The sequence below is a fragment of the Carassius gibelio genome, chromosome B4 (genome assembly GCF_023724105.1).
Source record: "Carassius gibelio isolate Cgi1373 ecotype wild population from Czech Republic chromosome B4, carGib1.2-hapl.c, whole genome shotgun sequence".
In the NCBI taxonomy this organism is placed as follows: Eukaryota; Metazoa; Chordata; class Actinopteri; order Cypriniformes; family Cyprinidae; genus Carassius; species Carassius gibelio.
Window position 1 is genome coordinate 640,654 of NC_068399.1, and position 5,080 is coordinate 645,733.

Below are 5,080 nucleotides of genomic sequence, written 5' to 3' on the forward strand. Positions count from 1 at the left end.
GTTGTTTGAATAACAGTTGACATTAAATCATTACAGTAGGCCTAATGTGGGCCTACAATGTTTTTATTAAACTGAGATCACACTAAATACAGTTTCCGTTGTATTAAAAGCATTTCATAAAAATTTCAATACATATTTATATATAAATAAACTCACATGACAACAGGGAGGTGATGGTGCTGTGTAAATAGTTACTCCAACTTCTGGTTGTTTTTCTGAGATTATAAATGGCCAGTTGGCACAAGATATTACAGACGTCCCATGCTAAAATTACATTTCACCATCTACTCTTTTAAAACTAATCCCATCTGAATAGGGCTTTGCAGTAGGGATGCAACAATACCACTTTTTCAGAACCAATCCAATATCTAAAATTCTGAGTATCAGCCGATACGGATTTAATATCAGTGTTCTTTTTTTACCTTTAAAACTTAGGAATGTATACAATTTACTTCTTTATTAAAATTTATTCATTTGAGATAAAGAAAAATACAAAATCTGCCTAAATGTTACTTACTTAAAATACAAATAAAATTAAAAATATGAGATAAATTTTATGCAATCTACAGTATGGCTGACAACCTTATTAAAGAAAACTGTCTCAGGTTACGCATGTAACCATAGTTCCCCGAGTAGGGAACGAGACAATGCGTCCTCTAGGGGTTGCTTTGGGGAACACCTCGTCGTGACCCATGTCTGCATACATTAAAAAAACACTAACTTGTTGGCCGGCGACAGCCTCCGACATCATTACCGGCGTGACTATAAATGAGCACCGGGAGAACACGTCATTATCTTTCGTCTGAAGCTTGCGTCCGAAGCATGGCAGGGAGCTAGAGGACACAGTGTCTCGTTCCCTACTCAGGAAACTATGGTTACATACGTAACCTGAGACAGTTCCCTTTCGAGGGAACTTTGATCATGGTGAGCACCAAGTACCATCTCTACCATTTCCATGGGAGTTGGCCCTGGGACGTTAGACGGCTGTCTGTGACAGTACCCCTTTCGGCCAAAAGGCCTAAGCTACATATCCAACTTAATAGTTAGGGCCTCGGCCCAGGGTAGAGCTGGAGGCTTGGAATCAGGAAAGATTCCTTTAAAGGGATACAGCTAAGAAACTAGCATTTCTCCCCAGTCTTGCCTGTCACACAGGGGCTACCGCTGGCTTATGCATAAGCTTGCTGAAAGAGCTGTCTCTACAGTTCTCTAGTAGCAACACCCTGTTTAGATAGGTATCCGAGGATACATAGGTGGAGTGGTGCCCAAGATGAACGGGGCTTTTACCAACTCAAGAAAGGGCATGAAGCAACCGCACGAAGCCCTCACCATATAGGATTTTAGAAAGAACGCAGAATACTAGCTTGCGAACTTACCACAGTGTGGATTTCAGAAAGTGTGCAAAGACTTCACGTGCACACTTACCATAGCATGGATTTTCAAATACTGTTCTAAGGAGGGGCTCTCGTGGCACTCTGATAGCTCATAGATGGAATGTTGCATCGCAAAACAGAATGATTGAGAGTCATCAACTCAATCTGTGGAAATAATACTGGAGTGCCCTGGGAAAAAACAGTGAACTCAGTCTCCCGAGCTCAGAGTAGCGCGCTCATAGGCGACCGTTTTTTGGAAAAAGGGGAGCGCTGCTAAATTAATTCAATTCAAGTTTATTTGTATAGCGCTTTTTACAATACAAATCGTTACAAAGCAACTTTACAGAAAATTGTTTCTACAATATTTAGTAGTAGCTTATGGTGACTGTGAGTATGTGCACCTATGACAGGATTTTTTGAAAAATGTATACAAGACGTAGTCAGCCAGACGATGAACATTATTAATATTATTAATAATTAATAATTATCATATGATGCAGTCACACTTGTGGCAATATTTGTTAGTTTGGTTTGTTGATTTAGGGTTTGCATCATCTGAGGTCCTCTGAGGGTCAGCATCATCTCTTCTCAGGTGTTTCTGGTTCCAGGTGTTCCTTACCACGAGAATCACCCAAATAGCCCCTCATGTTGAGGGAAGTGATGCTTGAGGTGTATAAACAAACACACACTGGCTGTATGGAGCCCAAGGAACCAAGGTCTAATCATCTCAAGAAAGGGAATGGAATGGAGCACGTAACCCTTATCGTACAAGATTTCAGAAAGTTTGCGGAGACTTGCGTGCAAACTTACCACTTGTGGATTTTTAGAAAGTGTGCAAAGTGTTCACGTGCACACTGACCACCATGTGGTTTTGAGAAAGTACACAAAGCTTAGCGTGTATACTTATAGGTTCCTAAGCATCGCAGAGGCGCTGAATCACACGGGAGAGGCAAGCTCAATTTTACAAACCTCGAGTGAGGGGAGCATCATCTGAGGCAGCATATACAAGAAGACTTCTGTAACTGCCACCTCCACTTCCTGCTAGATGCGACAGCACCCCTAAGCGGCCAGGAGACCCCTCGGGGGGACCTGCCCGGACATCCATGAAATTCCCTGCAGTGCTGTGCCAGGCCTGATGATCAAGGAGGCTCCCTCAGATACCTGTGATCTCAGCCGCCTAATACCAGAACATGAAGCCGGATGGCTGGTGCTGGCAAGTGTTCAGTAAACACTGAGCACTGCAAAGGAAACTCACAGACACGTAACCACCAGCAATTAAATACACATAAGTATATACAGAGAGGGTTACATTTACATACCCACCCTCCTGCGCTGGAGCCCTGCTCAAGGGGCGCCTCGTTTTAGTCTGGACCTTCAGTCAGGTGGTTGCTATGAACATAGAACCATAAAAACATTATAGGTCCAGCATAGGAGACTGTTATGTGAGAGGTTTCGACCTAACCTCGATCAGGTGGAGAGCTGGTGGTTACAGGGGAATTAGGAAGGGGAGAATAAAAGCGGAAGTTAAAAATCCCCAAAGGGAACGAGTAGATACCTCGGTATCACTCCGATTCGGATGAGAACACTGCCTTGTCTAGATCATACCCCTTAGGTTCTGCTTACCTCCTCATGACCCTCGATTCCTCTAACCCCTGCCTGCAGTTGGGGGAGGAGCGTGAGTTGTGACACTAGCCTTCTGTGCCCATCTTTGATCCTCAGATCGAGACAGGCCAGGACCCCTATGTTGTTTGGGCTCAGACCTGGACCTTCGTGGGACGAAGGATCTGAAAGCAGCAGACTGCGCCTTCATCTCCCTGAACTTCTTAAATCGCTGTCTCAACGGAAATAGCGAAAAGCTCAGAAGGCCAAACCTAAGCATCGAGCAGAAAGCATTTTCTTTCCTCCCGATGTCTGCCAGGTTCATCCACAGATGTCTCTCCGCTGCCACCATGGCTGCCATAGTCCTGCCCATGGTGGAGGTGGCCTGCTTGGTAGCACGGAGAGAGATCCGTGGTGCGGCGCAGCTCCGCTACCTGATCAGAAAAAGGCCCTCGTCTTTAACAGGAATTATAAAAGTTGTATCACAATCTTAACCATATTTACAGCCATTATTACATTATTTTCTGAAGAAATTTCAAAATGTAATCATGAATCATGAAAAATAGTGCAAAGCACACACTAATATATCAACCATGGCAAGTATAGAGATATGCTGGAAATAACATGAAAAAAACGTATTTAATAATCCAAAATAGAGACAGGAAACCAGGGAGACGTCCGACTAAACAATCTGAAGGGACTGGTGCTTTTAAACACAGGATAAGTGTGAAAACAAAGGTGCATGGAATGACTAGTTAAAGTGAACTACAGGCCAAGGCAGAGTCTGGGCACCTTCGAGGAGCAGCCCCTGGAGGATCGGAAGCCCCCTCAGGGCTGGACGAGGGAACCAAGGACGAAGGAGGGCTGCATGGGACCAGCAGGGACCTAACTAAATCCAAACATGTTCTAACAGGTGGGACAAAGCTGCCAATCAGCAATCAGTTGAAATGACAATCTCGCTGCTGATTGGCTGAATGAGTTTCATGATGTTCCAGCTGTTTGCTACTCACTTGACATCTGCTATCCGGAGATTCAAGGTAAGCCTTATCAAGTTGCAAATATGTGACAAACATTAATTAATGATTTGGAATAAAGATTATTCATATCGGTACATTTAAGAGGTCTACACTTGCGTAGCAAGGCAATCTAACTTGATAGTGAATTATCACTCACTAACGCTAGTTAACTCTTTGATGCATAACATGGGTCTAAATTGACCAAAACTAAGTTTCTATTTTCTATATCATTGCAAGAATTTAATTTCATCATTCAGTATTCATTCCCTATGTTATTTCAGTCATGGCTGAGAGATTCTTTGCTGAATGTATTTTAATAATTTATTACTCCAGGTATTCATTAAATATCTAGTTTTTGATTTCCACAAATCACTATGTTTATTTTTTAGCCTTTCCTTCTCTATATACAAACACAGTTTCTGTAATTTTATCTCTCTCTCTCTCTCTCTCTCTCTCTCTATATATATATATATATATATATATATATATATATATATATATATATGCGCAAGTAGGAATATATATATATATATATATATATATCTATATATATATATATATATATATATATATATATATATATATATATATATAGCAGAAAACGATTAACCTGACACACATATTCCACCACTCAATATGTCTGCTTCTGTATATTTGAGTCCTGTCATTATGGGGGCACTATTGGCCTAAAGTGTTAGCCCTTTAAAAAATACCTCACCATCTGCACGGCTGGTGCCACCTGCACAGCACTTGCTGTCTCCACTACAAGCACGGGTGTCTCAAACCCATATCCAGCTCTACTCAGCCCAGGCAGTGCACAAGGAGAAGGCAGAAAGCTGACCAAGAGGACAAGGAGCGAGTGGCTAGGGGTGAACCAACATGGAAATTAATAGCAAAGGATACATATCACTGTATCTGCAAGCAGTGTGGGCTGGCAAAAAATAAGACAGCTTTAAATTAAAGATTAATTAATTAAGGGAAATGTAAACCAGATTTCATTACCATTTAATTTTCAATCGGTCCTTTATCTTATTGTTTAAATGTGTTTTCTGAACTTGATGTCTGTTTTGTCTGGTCTCCAATACGTTAGGTGGC